Source organism: Pristiophorus japonicus, chromosome 9 (genome assembly GCF_044704955.1).
Source record: "Pristiophorus japonicus isolate sPriJap1 chromosome 9, sPriJap1.hap1, whole genome shotgun sequence".
NCBI classification, from domain to species: domain Eukaryota; kingdom Metazoa; phylum Chordata; class Chondrichthyes; family Pristiophoridae; genus Pristiophorus; species Pristiophorus japonicus.
In genome coordinates this window covers 227928317-227944700 of record NC_091985.1, presented here as the reverse complement: position 1 = coordinate 227944700, position 16384 = coordinate 227928317, and the positions used below count along the sequence as shown (strand labels likewise).

At 47.4% G+C, this 16384-nt stretch overlaps 1 long non-coding RNA gene and 1 pseudogene across 1 annotated transcript in view; one reads left to right on the top strand and one right to left on the bottom strand.

Annotated features, from left to right (window-relative positions):
- The window catches only part of LOC139273850 (uncharacterized), a 697517-nt gene that overhangs the window by 162961 nt on the left and 518172 nt on the right, over nt 1-16384 (top strand). The window lies entirely within an intron of this gene.
- Nucleotides 2586-16384, bottom strand: part of LOC139273845 (zinc finger protein 420-like) — a 101196-nt pseudogene continuing 87397 nt past the window's right edge.

Below are 16384 nucleotides of genomic sequence, written 5' to 3'. Positions count from 1 at the left end.
TTCTTCACCCAGAGAGTGGTGAACCTGTGGAATTCTCTACCACAGAAAGTTGTTGAGGCCAATTCACTAAATATATTCAAAAAGGAGTTAGATGAAGTCCTTACTACTGGGGAATCAAGGGGTATGGTGAGAAAGCAGGAATGGGGTACTGAAGTTGCATGTTCAGCCATGAACTCATTGAATGGCGGTGCAGGCTAGAAGGGCCGAATGGCCGAATGGCCTACTCCTGCACCTATTTTCTATGTTTCTATGTTTCTAAACACTCTCCAGTTGGACACAGTACGGATTAGATACAGAGTGAACCCATCGGTCGCTCCCTGACACAGATACTGAGGGACAGGGAGTGTCCGGGACAATGACATTTCTCATTCAATAAAGTATAAATTGATCCTGTACCTCTCCCCATTAATCCTAGGCTCCACACAGGTCGAATTCTGCACCTGTTTCCCTTCCTGTAACAGCACTGAGCTCAACCCAGCCCATAATGAGCAGGGCTCAGGGAGGTTGGTTGCTAGGCACTGCAGTGATGTCATAAAGCAGGGCCATTCAGCCCAGCTGGTCCTCTCCGTGTCCCTTTAAAGGTTAAGAGCTGGGACATCCTGTCTCAACACACATCCCCCTGTTCATACTGAGAATCCCCGGGGAAGGCCCAGGGCCCAGAGTGTAGAACACAACCAAGGGGGAAAGAGGAGGAGAGCTGGGACCTCCTGTCTCAACACACATCCCCCCCTGTTCATACTGAGAATCCCCGGGGAAGGCCCAAGGCCCAGAGTGCAGAACACAACCAAGGGGAGATAAATCAAGAAGCAGGGCCTGAGGGACACCAAGCTTCAGTTTTAGAGCCTGTAGACCTCAGGAGGGGAAGACTTAGTTCAGTAGTTTCAGGATCCAGGGAGAGAACAAGGAGCAGATGGGGAGACTGTTGTGGATTCCAGCATAGTGAGGATGTAGGGGGAGAGAGATTGCGTCAGGCCGTGTAGGAGGGACAAGAGAGGAAAGGTCAGAGGAGCAATTACTGCAGCAGTGTCCATAAATAGTGAGAGAGAGAGAAGGTGGGTATCAGAGTGGGCCCTGTACAGGTCGGTAAACTGTTTTGTTTGCTGTGACCAGCTTTCCTTCTGTCACAAATAGCCTCCTGTAGCCCAGTGACACAAACAGCCCATTAAACGCCACCAATGTCCTTGGGTCTGGTGAGGTCTCCCTTTGTGAAACATCGGCTGTTGTTAAAGCTTCTCATTCTGACTCGCTCAGTGAGACAGTATCCATTGTCCCTTTTATTCCATGGGCTTCACCTTTGCTGGTATTGATAACACGTCCAGGCTCACTAAACACAAAACCCAGTCTGTCAATCACTTTCAGCTAATGGACTTAGCGTGTACCCCAGAGCATCTCTCTCTCCTTCAATGTGTGAATAGAGCATCACGCCTGCAAAACTGGTTTAAGTTTATATCCACGCAGCAAATATATTTAAGAAAAGCCTGCAGGCCGATGAGGCACTGTTCAGGTGCCAGTGTGCTGCTGATTTGCCCGGCATTTTGCCTGTAATGGAAAATAACTGAACATTTCTCCCAGTGTAATCTTTGCTGTGATGAAATGTGTCTTTTAATGAGCCTCACTTCCTTGTTCATGTCTGCTGCAATTGTGTAGAAAAGGGATGTGTGAAGTGATGGTCGTTGTATGGAGATGTGAAACAAGGAAACGGTATCTGTGTGTGGCAGTGACACAGCCTTGTGGACACAGGCAGAACAATGCACCGATATCCTTGTGGTTATGGTTTGAGCAGGGTCAGTTCATGAATGCTCAAGCTAAGAGGTGCTAGGGATCGGGAGCAGCGCAAGTAAATAAAGTCTAAATATAAATTCCGATATAGTTTATCTTCATTTATTCCTATTTTAATAGCTTTTGCTGAATGTGGCCTACGCCAAGTGTCAGGATATTGGATCAGGCCCACCATAGAAAATGAGTTTGACACCCTGAAGAAGACAATGCCAACCGGATTCCCCCCATCCACCAACCTAACAACTTCTTCACTAACTCAAGCTAGTTTGTAAGACGTGACCATGTTTACCGGAATCCGTGTTCAGTATCTCTAATGGCCCCTTCCCTTTCCCCATGATCGAAAACATCTCTCAGGATGCCTTCAAGCACCTTCCCGTTGATCGAGGTCACGTTGATGGACCTTCAGTTCCCGAGCTCAGACTTATGCCCAATTTGGAAAATGGGAACTACGTGTGCTACCTTCCAATCTCAGAGAACAACCCATGACTCTACTGAGCTGTTGAAGATATGGGCAAGGGGCTGACAGAGCACCCGTCCCATCTCTTTAAACACCCTTAGATAGATATCATCCGCATCTTACAAGTGTCAAGATTAACCGACACGGCGACTTTGCTGTCAGTGATGAGAGACGAGAAAGACCAAAGTGTGCCGTTTGCCCCTCTCAGTGTGGCCCTGAAGGACTGTGTCCAGGCTGAAGTTCTCCCCCCATACGATCCACCCCACTACCCCACAGATTGTCCTCTCTGAGCTCCAGCCAGCTGATGCTAAACACTCAGGTGGGAAAGACAAAAATCTACAGCAATGTGTTGAAAGCAACACTAATTTATTTGACTATATCCCAAATAATAAACTCCAATCCAGTTACAGGAGTTATTAACATCAGCGACAACAAATCCCAACTGTCATAATGAACATGATTCAGTCGGGATGTAATTAAGAGCAGCAATAACAACAGAGTCCAACCGCTGCAGTCACTTGTGAACTCGCTGGTGTGTCAACAGGTGGGATGACCGAGTGAATCCCTTCCCACACTCAGAGCAAGTAAATGGCCTCTCCCCAGTGTGAACACGCTGGTGTCTCAGCAGGGTGCATGACTGAGTGAATCCCTTCCCACACACAAAGCAGTGGAACGGCCTCTCCCCAGTGTGAATTCGCTGGTGTATCAGCAGGCTGGATGTATGAGTTAATCCCTTCCCACACTCAGAGCAGGTGTACGGCCTCTCCCCAGTGTGAATTCTCTGGTGTATCTGCAGGCTGGATAACTGAGTGAATTGCTTCTCACACACAGAGCAGGGGAACGGTCTCTCCCCAGTGTGAACTCGCTGGTGTGTCCGCAGGTTGGATGACTGAGTGAATCCCTTCCCACACTCAGAACAGGTGAACGGCCTCTCCCCAGTGTGAACTCGCTCGTGTCTCAGCAGGTGGGATAACCGAGTAAATCCCTTCCCACACTCAGAACAGGTGAACGGCTTCTCCCCAGTGTGAACTCGCTGGTGTGCCAGCAGGTTGGGTGAATCGATGAAACCCTCACCACACACAGGGCAGAGGAACGGCCTCCCCGCAGTGTGAACTCGCTGGTGTGCCAGCAGGTTGGATAACTGAGTGAATCCCTTTCCACACACAGAGCAGGTGAACGGCCTCTCCCCAGTGTGAACTCGCCAATGTGTTTCCAGCTGGGACGGGTAGTTGAAACATTTCCCACAATCCCCACATTTACACAGTTTCTCCCCAGTGTGACTGCGCTTGTGTCTCTCCAGGTTGGATGATCGACTGAAGCCTTGTCCACACACAGAGCACGTGTACCGTTTCTCCCCGCTGTGAACGATGCTATTTGCTTCCATGGTCAAAGGCCGATGATATTCCATTCTCGATGAATTGAGTGACTCCGTCAGATCTTAATGTGATGTTTGGTTTGAGCCTCTGGTTGATAAATCCTCTCCTTTTTATACCCTGTAAAGTGAATTTCAAACAGGAAAAAGGGTGGGTGAGAGAGAACCCACGAAAACATAAAGACATGTTGTGAAATTGAGCTTAATGAACCGGGTCATTTGTGGGGCCGGCACTAGAAATTGTGACCATGAAAGCTGCCAGTTTGTGGTAAAACCCAACTGGTTCATTACTGTCCTTCAGGGAAGGGAACCCACCTCCATTGACTGTCTCACATGGGGAATTGTTGGTCCCACTGGGCCCAGAAGTACTGGGGGTGAAACCCTGCAACTTCTCCTCCATCTCCACTCCAGCTCAAACTGATGCAACAAACAAACTCACTCAGGAGGGCAGGTATCCAAAGCGTCTTTCTTACATTTGTAGCATAGGTGAGCGGCGATCTTCTCTAAATTGCCCTAGATTTGGAGACTTGAGAATCTAGATTTTACTTTGTACGGAATCCAGGTCACCAATTGGAGCGTGGGCAGGACCATCGAAATGTCCCAGGTACAGCAGGCAATGCGGCAAGTAGCAGAGGAGCGGTGAGGTCAAGGTGGGGTAACGGCGAGAGTTTGGGATGGAGAGATTGGGGCCAAAGAGAGGCGAGAGTTCGGGTCGGAGAGATTGGGGTCCACGAGAGTTCGGGCAGAGAGATTGGGGCCCATGAGATGCAAGAGTTCAGGGCCCGGAAGAGGCGAGGACAAGCCCACACTGTGATCTATGGGCAGTAGGAGTATGTGCGCCAGGTCTGTGCAGCAGAGCTTGGTCTCCAGTCGTCTTGGTTAACCCTTGCCACTGGACCAAGACCTGGCTCTGTCCAGCCCATGTGGAGGCTAGTGTGCAACGGCCACCCACGTTAAAGGAATCCATGGACAGGCATCTTCGATCCTTCAATATGTAGTTTGGGACCTGGAATATCAGGTCCCATATTGAAACACCTGTGAACTCATCCCTTTTTGGTGCGGAAGTGCCCCCCTGCTGATGGAGATAGGGCGTATTCCCGCGGGTGAAGCACTCTGGGTGAGATCATCCGCCATTGTCAGGGACTGGTACAGCCCATCATGTCTGTGTCGGCTCTTTGGTGGGGCTATTCAATGAGTCACTCCTCTGCTCTTTAGCCTTAGCTCGGTATATTTTTCCCTGGAAGTGTTTATCCAATTCAATTTTGAAAGTTACTATTATTGCATCTGCTTCCACCACCCTTTCAGACGGTGCATTCCAGATCATAACAATTCGCTGGGTAACAAATGATCCTACATCTCACCTCTAGTTCTTTTGCCAATCGGAAGTCTGACTCCTCTCGTTACCTACCCTAATGCCATTGGAAACACTTTCTCCATATTTACTCTATCTAAATCGTTCATAATTTTGTATATCTCCATCAAATCTCCTTTTACCCTTTCCTGCTTTCTGGAGAAAACTTCACCAGTCTCTTCACATAACGGAAGTCCCTCATCCCTGGCACCATTCCTCCTACACCCTCTCTAAAAGCTTGGCATCATTCCGAAAGTTTGGAGAGTGAGCCTTTATACATTAGGACCCGGTTGGAAATAGACGCTGACATCGCTCACTTTGTTCCTGTACCAAGATGGCCGCGCATGCGCTTAGCTACTCACCGAATCACGATAGCGGAGCACTGAACCCGCATTCCTGCACCAAGATGGCCGCTCTTAGCCTGGGCCTGCGCCCGAGAGAAAGCCCCGAAGCTGCAGCCGCCAATATTCCGATTGTTATTCCGGGCTTGCGGCGGGCAGCAGTTGTTTATGAAGCCTCCCCGGCCACCGGCTAGTCCATTACTGCCCTCCGCCCCGCTGAAAATGAACACTTTTGCAGAGCAGACATTTCCCGCGTGTGTCGTCCGCCATTACACGGACCGCACATGCTCCAAACCAAGCCAGGACGCGCGTCTGCGCACTGAGCTCCTGTAGTCTGGGTGCAGCGCAGTCTGTCACGCTGGGCATGCTGGGTAAATGCCCCGCTATTGAATTCCATTAGTGAATACAACAGGATTTAATCGGATTGCATTGGGCACATAGAAACATGGAAACAATAGAAAATAGATGCAGGAGTAGGCCATTCGGCCTTTCGAGCCTGCACGTCATTCAATCAGATCATGGCTGATCATTCCTTCAGTACCCCTTTCCTGCTTTCTCTCCATACCCCTTGACCCCCTTAGCCGTAAGGGCCATATCTAACTCCCTCTTGGATATATCCAATGAACTGACATCAACAACTCTCTGCGGCAGGGAATTCCATAGGTTAACAACTCTCTGAGTGAAGAAGTTTCTCTCATCTCAGTCCTAAATGGCCTACCCCTTATCCGAAGACTGCGTCTTCTGGTTCTGGACTTTCACAACATCGGGAACATTCTTCCCGCATCTAACCTGTCCAGTCCAGTCAGAATCTTATACGTTTCTATGAGATCCCCGCTCATTCTTCTAAACTCCAGTGAACAAAGGCCCAGTTGATCCAATCTCTCCTCATATGACTACCCGGCCATCCCTGGAATCAGTCTGGTGAACCTTTGCTGCACTCCCTCAATAGCAAGAATGTCCTTCTTGTTTGATGCTGTCCCCAACCGCACTACTACTGTTTAGATTGCAGATGGGGAGTCACAGATTGGGCTGAATCACAAGGGGAGACAAAGAGCTTGGCTGTACTTAGAGATACTCCATTGTGGAATATCCGTGTGGGTCTGTACTTACAGAATCCGCATCTTTGGAGACACAAAGTACGTCTGTAATTACAGAGACCACACCACTGAACCATGTTCATTCTGGCAGTTATTGTTTGTTTCTGCTGATCTTAATTACCCCTCTCCCAGAGCTGGAGATTAATGTTCTGTATAAATATTGAATAAACCAGCTTGTTTCAAACACAGTGTGTCAAATATTTGATTTCTCCATAAAAAGAGGAGACTTATTAATGTTCTGTTACCGACTGTTCCATTTTGGGCCTTTTGTTACTCTAGATTACATCACTTCTCACCCAGTTCATCTTTTACCACATCAAATCCCAAGATTGTTTTGTTTGAGTGTACGGCTTGTGGGTGTCATAGACTGAACTGGTATGTCTCACTTTACACTCATCTGACGTTCCTTTCAACCAATCTTTGAAAGAGCTATCTTGTTTAAGACTGGAAATCTATTATTTTGTATATTATTTAACGCTTTTTGAATGTGTTTACTGCATGTAATTGTCTTTGAAATGTCTGATCTTTGTAATTCTCTTTGCTGATTGATAGTTTTGTTGATATAATTACTTGTTACTAACATACCTTGCAGTATTTCTTGCATCAAGATACTTGTTTAAATATTTCCATTATCAGGTCTTTAGCTATTCCACTGATCCCTGTCAACAATCCTTGGTTTGGGGCTGGCGTTGGGTGCAGGTTTAGGGTTAGTGGTTGTAGTTATTTTTTTAGAAATGGGGTTAGTGGTTTGGGTAGTCAATAAGATATTAGGCAACCAGGAATCCCTGGCCCAAGATCATCATGAGTGCAGGAAGAGCATCCAGGAGGGCGCTGAACACCTTGAGCCTTTTCGCCAAGAGCATGCAGAAAACAAGCACAAGCAGTGGAAGGAGCATGTGGCAAACCAGTCCCACCCACCCGTTCCTTCAACGACTGTCTGTCTCACCTGTGACAGCAACTGAAATTCCCGTATTGAAATGTACAGTCACCTGAGAACTCACTCTTAGAGTGTAAGCAAATCTTCCTTGATTTCGAGGGATTGTCTATGATGACGATGATGAGGATTAGGAGATCGTGATTAACTTAGAAAGCATTATTGACAATATATGTCAGTGTCAGTGGACATGCCCTTTTCCATTTCATGCTTTTAACCTCGTGGAGACGAGTCACAAAACAGCCTCACAAACTGTTCATTCAAGGAACCTACATTCCTGAATGGCTCATTTCCTCCCTTCTTACACATCTCTACAAATCTCACTGAACATTTAATTAGGGGCATTAGATTTTGGGATTTTGGAACAAGAACAGATGGATGCATTTTGTTGTGCTGGTTACATCCGATTATCAGACTGTCTGAAAAGTGCTTCTGACAATAACCGATCACCCCATTGGCAGGAAAAATAGAAAAGCAAATTATAATTTAAATGGATAAAAATTGCACAGTGCTGCAGTACAGAGGGACCTGGGGGTCCTTATGCATGAAACACAAAATGCTAGTGTTGTGCATAGAGAAAGAGTCAGACTGAACACTGTGAGCTCAAAGTAAAGTATGACCTTAGTCTTTTATTGCAGGTCTCTTGAGTGCCTCTCCAACCTGTGAAGCCTTCTTAAATACCTGTGCTCCCAAGAGTAAATACAATTCCACATATATAACAACATTCTCCTCTCTCTCCCCCCCCCCCCCCCCCCAAAGTCAATAGTGTAACTATTTACAATGAGAGTCGATCTGGGGCTCATCTTCCCTTGGTTGATCGTCTCGGTGTGAAAGCTGGTGTTGTTGAATCATTTGTTGCGCTGCTGTGCAGCTGGCCTTGCTGGGCTGCCTGGTGTGTTGGGCCCTGCAGGGCTGCTGTGGATGATGGGTTCTGCTTCGTGGTCAACCGTGGTGTCAGTTGTCACTGCTGTGTGTGTGTTGGGGGATCAAAAAAAGATAGGGTCCAAGGTGGGTTGCTCAGGCTAGTTCGTGAATCTGAGTTTGATTTTGTCCAAGTGTTTCCGGTGAATAAGTCCATTTGAAAGTTTGACTCAAAACACCCTGCTCCCCTCTTTGGCCACGACAGTACCAGGAAGCCACTTGGAACCTTGTCCATAATTAAATACAATTACAGGATCATTGATTTCAATCTCGCATGACACATTTGCACTATCGTGGTATGCATTTTGTTGAAGCTGCCTGCTCTCTACCTGTTCATGTAGATCAGGGTGAACTAACGAGAGCCTTGTCTTAAGTGCTCTTTTCATGAGCAGTCCAGCAGGTGAGATCCCACTCAGTGAGTGTGGTCTCGTGCAGTAGCTAAGCAGGACTCGTAATAGGCAAGTCTGCAGTAAGCCTTCAGTTACCCTCTTCAAGCCTTGCTTGATGGTTTGCACTGCTCTCTCTGCCTGACCATTGGACGCTGATTTAAATGGGGCACATGTGACATGTTTGATCCCATTACGGGTCATGAATTCTTTGAATTTAGCACTGGTAAAACATGGCCCGTTGTCGCTCACCAGGACATCAGGTAAGCCATGTGTGGCAAACATGGCCCACAGGCTTTCAGTAGTGGCAGCGGACATGCTAGCCGACATTATCTCACATTCAATCCACTTGGAGTACACGTCTACAGCCACAAGGAACATTTTACCCAAGAACAGGCCTGCATAGTCGATGTGTACCCGAGACCACGGTTTGGAGGGCCAAGACCATAAACTTAGCGGCTCCTCCCTGGGTACATTGCTTAACTGCGAGCATGTATTACATCTGTGAATGCAGGACTCCAAGTCTGCATCGATACCGGGCCACCACACGTGGGATCTGGCTATCGCTTTCATCATTATGATGCCTGGGTGGGTACTGTGGAGGTCATTGGTGAAGGTGCCTCTGCCCTTCTTGCGGACCACGACTCGATTGCCCCACAGAAGGCAGCCTGCCTGTAAAGACATTTCATCTTTGCGCCACTGGACCGGCTTTATCTCTTCCTGCATTTCCACTGGGACACTGGACCAGCTTCTGTGAAACACACAGCTTTTGATTAGAGATAATAAGAGGTCCTGGCTTATCCAATGACGGGTGATTGCTCACTCACAAATGCTTCCATAACCATGGCAAGATCTGTGGGCTGCGCCATTTCCACCCCCATGGTGGGCAACGGCAGCCTACTGAGAGCATCGGCACAGTTTTCTGTGCCTGGCCTGTGGCAGATGGCATAGTTGTATGTGGACAACGTGAGCGCCCATCTCTGGATGCGGGCTGATGCGTTGGTATTTATCCCTTTACTCTCGGAAAACAGGGATATAAGTGGCTTATAGTCAGTTTCCAATTCGAATTTTAGCCCAAACAGGTATTGATGCATTTTCTTTACCCCATAGACACACGCTAATGCTTCTTTTTCAATCATGCTGTAGGCTCTCTCAGCCTCAGACAGATGCCTAGATGCATAAACAACCAGTTGCAGTTTCCCAAAATCATTAGCTTGTTGCAATACACACCCGACGCCATATGACGACGAATCACATGCTAGCACCAAACGCTTACATGGATCATACAACACAAGCAATTTGTTTGAGCATATCAATTTTCTCGCTTTTACAAAGGCATTTTCTTGGCTTTTGCCCCAAACCCATTTGCCCCCTTTTCCTAATAAGACAGAAAGTGGTTTTAGCAGGGTGCTGAGACCCAGTAAGAAGTTACCAAAGTAGTTCAAGAGTCCCAGAAACGACCGCAGCTTCATCACATTCTGTGGCCTGGGTGCGTTCTCGATTGCCTCCATCTTCGCATTGGTGGGCCTGATGCCATCCGTAGCAATCCTCCTTCCCAGGAACTCCACTTCAGGCACCAGGAAAATGCACGTCAAGCATTTTAACCTGAGACACACGTGGTTGATTCGACTAAGAACCTCCTCCAGGTTCTGCAGGTGCTCGACTGTGTTCCAACCTGTGACTAAGATGTCGTCGAGGAAGACCACGGTGTGCGGGACCGACTTCAATAAACTTTCCATGTTTCTCTGGAATATCGGCACCACTGACCGGATTCCAAACGGGCAACTGTTATAAACAAAAAGACCTTTGTGCGTGTTGATGCAGGTGAGGGCCTTCGATTATTCTTCCAGTTCCTGCGTCACGTCCAGCTTCGTGAACGTCTTTCCTCCCGCCAGCGTTGCAAAGAGGTCGTCGGCTTTTGGTAGTGGGTATTGGTCCTGCAGGAAGAAACAATTGATAGTTACTTTGCAATCGCCAAAAATTCTGATGGTGCCTTCTCCCTTGAGGACTGGGACAATAGGACTGGCCCACTCGCAGAACTCAATCGGTGAAATGATGCCCGCTTGTTGCAGCCGGTCTAGCTCAAGCTCTACCCTTTCTAGCATCATGTACGGTACTGCTCTCGCCTTGTGATGGATGGGCCGCGCCCTCGGAATTAGGTGGATCTGCACTTTTGCTCCTTGGAATTTCCCGATGCCTGGTTCGAACAGCGAAGGAATTTTTTTTAAGACCTGGGTACACGACGTGTCGTCAGTGGGCGATAGCGCTCGGATGTTGTCGCAGTTCCAGCGTATCTTTCCCAGCCAACTCCTGCTGAGCAGCGTGGGACCATTACCCGGTATCACCCAGAGTGGTAGCTTGTGCACCGCTCCATCGTAGGTGAACTTTACGCGAGCACTGCCGATTACGTGAATCAGTTATTTAGTGTAAGTTCTTAGTCTCGTGCAAACTGGAGTTAAGACTGGCCTTGCGGCCTTGTTGCACCACAACCTTTCGAAAGACTTTTTGCCCATGATGGACTGGCTTGTGCCCGTGTCCAGCTCCATTGACACCCGGGAGTCTATTTAGTTCAACATTCAGTCATTATCAGGGCACAATTCATGGTGACTATGTGCATCCCATCAACCTCTGCCTCCTCTATTTGAGGCTCTGCTTCGTAGTGATCCTAGATGGATCTGTCGTCCTCTGCAACATGGTGGTTTGCAGGTTTAACAGGCTTAGCAGCTCGTCTGCACACTCGTTGGAGGTATCCCATTGTTCCACAGCCCTTGCAAACTTATTCCTGGCTGGAGTAAAAATAAAACGGGGAAGGTAGCTCAACCGTGGCTAACAAAGGAAATTAGGGATAGTGTTAAATCCAAGGAAGAAGCATATAAATTGGCCAGAAAAAGGAGCAAACCTGAGGACTGGGAGAAATTTAGAATTCAGCAGAGGAGGACAAGGGGTTTAATTAAGAGCAGGAAAATAGAGTACGAGGAGAAGCTTGCCATGGCACCGGGGGGGGGGCTCTGCTGCACAGGAGGGCAGGAAAAAGAGTGGGAGAGCTATACTGATGGGGATTCGATTGTAAGGGGAATAGATAGGTGTTTCTGCGGCCGCAACCTAGACTCCAGATGGTATGTTGCCTCCCTGGTGCACGGGTCAAGGATGTCTTGGAGAGGGTGCAGGATATTCTGAAAAGGGATGGTGAACAGCCAGTTGTCATGGTGCATATAGGTAAAAAAACAGGATGAGGTTATACGAGACGAATTTAGGGAGCTAGGAGCTAAATTAAAAAGTAGGATCTCAAAAGTAGTAATCTCAAGATTGCTACCAGTGCCACGTACTAGTCAGAGTAGGAATCGCAGGATAGCTCAGATGAATACATAGCTTGAGTGGTGCAAAAGGGAGGGATTCAAATTCTGAGGGAGGTGGGACCAGTACTATCCGGACGGTCTGCACCTGGGCAGGACCGGAACCAATGTCCTAGGGGGAGTGTTTGCTAGTGCTGTTGGGGAGGAGTTAAACTAATATGGCAGGGGGATGGGAACCTATGCAGGGAGACAGCGGGAAATAAAATGGAGGCAGAAGCAAAAGATAGAAAGGAGAATAGTAAAAGTGGAGGGCAGAGAAACCCAAGGCAAAAAACAAAAAGGGCCACATTTCAGCAAAATTCTAAAGAGGCAAAGTGTGTTCAAAAGACAAGCCTGAAGGCTCTGTGCCTCAATGTCAGAAAGTGTGAGTTCATCCACCTTGTGAAAAAAAACAGTAAAAGAGAATATTATTTGAATGGGGAGAAATTACAACATGCTGAGGTGCAGAGGGACCTGGGGGTCCTTGTGCATGAATCCCAAAAAGTTAGTTTGCAGGTGCAGCAGGTAATCAGGAAGGCGAATGGAATGTTGGCCTTCATTGCGAGAGGGATGGAGTACAAAAGCAGTGAGGTCCTGCTGCAACTGTACAGGGTATTGGTAAGGCCGCACCTGGAGTACTGCGTGCAATTTTGGTCACCTTACTAAAGGAAGGATATACTGGCTTTGGAGGGGGTACAGAGATGATTCACTAGGCTGATTCCGGAGATGAGGGGGTTACATTATGATGATAGATTGAGTAGACTGGGTCTTTACTCGTTGGAGTTCAGAAGGATGAGGGGTGATCTTATAGAAACATTTAAAATCATGAAAGGGATAGACAGGATAGAGGCAGAGAGGTTGTTTTCACTGGTCGGGAGACTAGAACTAGGGGGCACAGCCTCAATATACAGGGGAGGCAATTTAAAACCAAGTTGAGAAGGAATTTCTTCTCCCAGAGGGTTGTGAATCTGTGGAATTCTCTGCCCAAGGAAGCAGTTGAGGCTAGCTCATTGAATGTATTCAAGTCACAGATAGATAGATTTTTAACCAATAAGGGAATTAAGGGTTATGGGGAGAGGGCGGGTAAGTGGAGCTGAGTCCACGGCCAGATCACCCATGATCTTATTGAATGGCGGAGCAGGCTCGAGGGGCTAGATGGCCGATTCCTGTTCCTAATTCTTATGTTCTTATGATGTATTCGGAATAAGGTGGATGAATTAACTGCGCAAACAGCAGTTAATGGGTGTGATGTAATTGGCATCACGGAGACATGGCTCCAGGGTGACCAAGGCTGGGAACTCAACATACAAGGGTATTCAACATTTAGGAAGGATAGGCAGAGAGGAAAAGGAGGTGGGGTGACGTTGCTGGTTAAAGAGGAAATTAATGCAATAGTAAGGAGGGACATTAGCCTGAACGATGTAGAATCGGTATGGGTGGAGCTGCGGAATACCAAAGGGCAGAAAACGCTAGTGGGTGTTGTGTACAGACCAACAAACAGTAGTAGTGAGGTTGGGGACAGCATCAAACAAGAAATAAGGGATGTGTGCAATAAAGGCACAGCAATTATCATGGACGACTTTAATCTACATATTGATTGGGCTAAGAAAACTTATAGCAATGCGGTGGTGGAGGATATCCTGGAGTATATTTCTAAACCAATATGTTGAGGAACCAACTAGAGAGCTGGATATCCTAGACTGGGTGAGGTGTAATGAGAAGGGACTAATTAGCAATCTTGTTGTGCGAGGCCCCTTGGGGAAGAGTGACCATAATATGGTAGAATTATTTAAGATGGAGAGTGACGCAATTAATTTGGAAACTGGGGTCCTGAACTTAAGGAAAGGTAACTCAGATGGTACGAGGTGTGAATTGGCTAGAATAGACTGGCAAAGGATACTTAAAGGTTTGACGGTGGAAAAGCAATGGCAAACATTTAAAGATCACATGGATGAACTTCAGCAATTGTACATCCCTGTTTGGAGTAAAAATAAAACGGGGAAGGTGAATCAACCGTGGCCAACAAGGGAAATTAAGGATAGTGTTAAAACCAAGGAAGAGGCATATAAATTGGCTAGAAAAGCGACAAACGTGAGGACTGGGAGAAATTTAGAATTCAACAGAGGAGGACTAAGGGTTTAATTAAGAGGGGGAAAATAGAGTACGAGAGGAAGCTTGAAGGGAACATAAAAACTGAATGCAAAAACTTCTATAGATATGTGAAGAGAAAAAGATAAGTGAAGACAAACGTAGGTCCCTTGCAGTCGGATTCAGGTGAATTTATAATGGGGTACACAGAAATGCCAGACCAATTGAGCAAATAGTTTGGTTCTGTCTTCACGAAGGAAGACACAAATAACCTTCTGAATGGACTAGGGGACCAAGGGTCTAGTGAGGAGGAGGAACTGAAAGATATCCTTATAAGCCGGGAAATTGATGGGATTGAAGGCCGATAAATCCCCGAGGCCTGATAGCCTGCATCCCAGAGTACTTAAGGAAGTGGCCCTCGAAATAGTGGATGCATTGGTGATCATTTTCCAACAGTCTATTGACTGTGGATCAGTTCCTATGGACTGGAGGGTAGCTAATGTAACACCACTTTTTAAAAAGAGAAAATGGATAATTATAGACCGGTTAGCCTGACATTAGTGTGGAAAATGTTGGAATCAATCATTAAGGATGAAATAGCAGCGCATTTGGAAAGCAGTGACAGGATCGGTCCAAGTCAGCATGGATTATTGAAAGGGAACTCATGCTTGACGAATCTCCTGGAATTTTTTGAGGATGTAACTAGCAGCATGAACAAGGGAGAACCAGTAGATGTGGTGTATTTGGACTTTCAAAAGGCTTTTGACAAGGTCCCTCAAGAGATTGGTGTGCAAAATCAAAATGCATGGTCTTGGGGGTAATGTACTGATGTGGATAGAGAACTGGTTGACAGACAGGAAGCAGAGAGTCGGGATAAACGGGTCCTTTTCAGAATGGCAGACAGTGACTAGTGGAGTGCCGCAGGGCTCAGTGCTGGGACCCCAGCTCTTTAGAATGTACATTAACGATTTAGATGAAGGAATTGTGTAATATCGCCAAGTTTTCAGATGACACTAAACTGGGTGACGGTGTGAGCTGTGAGGAGGATGCTAAAAGGCTGCAGGTGACTTGGACAGGTTAGGTGAGTGGGCAAATTGCATGGCAGATGCAGTATAATGTGGATAAATGTGAGGTTATCCATTTTGGGGGCAAAAACACGAAGGCAGAATGTTATCTGAATGGCGGCAGATTAGGAAAAGGGGAAGTGCAATGAGACCTGGGTGTCATGGTTCATCAGTCTTTGAAAGTAGGCATACAGGTACAGCAGGCGGTGAAGGCGGAAAATGTATGTTAGCCTTCATAGCTAGGGGATTTGAGTATAGGAGCAGGGACGTCTTACTTCAGTTGTACAGGGCCTTGGTGAGGCCTCACCTGGAATAGTGTGTTCAGATTTGGTCTCCTAATCTGAGGAAGGATGTTCTTGCTATTGAGGGAGTGCAGTGAAGGTTCACCAGACTGATTCCCGGGATGGCAGGACTGACATACGGGGTCTGGGTGCTCTCTGGATCGCTTCCATTTTGGACGCAGTAGGTCTGATCCCGTCTGCTGCTACCTTCCTCCCCAAGAATTCTAACTCTGGAGCTAAGAAGATGCACTTCGCCTTTTTCAGTCGCAGCTCTACCCGGTCCAGTCTGCGTAGCACCTCCTCCAGGTTGTGGAGGTGTTCTTTAGTATCTCGACCAGTGATGAGGATGTCATCTTGAAAAACCACCGTCCTTGGAATCGACTTGAGGAGGCTGTCCATATTTTGCTGAAAGATCGCGGTGGCTGAACGAATCCCGAACGGACATCTGTTCTACTCAAACCACCCCTTGTGTGTCGTGATGGTGGTCAGCTTCTTTGACTCACTCGCCAGCTTCTGGGTCATGTAAGCTAAGGTTATGTCCAATTTTGAAAAAAAGTTAGCCACTGGATAGCGTCACAAAGAGGTCCTCCGCTCTCGGTAGTGGGTACTGGTCTTGGAGTGACACCTGATTTATGGTGGCTTGTAATCGCCACATATCCTGACCGACCCATCCGCCTTGAGCACCGGCACGATCGGGCTCGCCCAGTCACTGGATTCGACTGGCGAGATGATTCCTTCCCTCAGCAGGTGGTCCAATTCGCATTCTCTTTGCCCGCATCACGTACGGCACCGCTCTGGCCTTGTGGTGTACTGACCTGGCATCTGGCTTTATGTGAATCACTACCTTGGCCTCCATGAAAGTGCTGATGCCGGGTTGAAATAACGAGTCAAATTTGTCCAGGACCTGTGAGCATGATACTCGCTCCACAAAAGAAATTGCATTGACATCGCCCCATTTCCAGTTCATGACAGCAAGCCAAC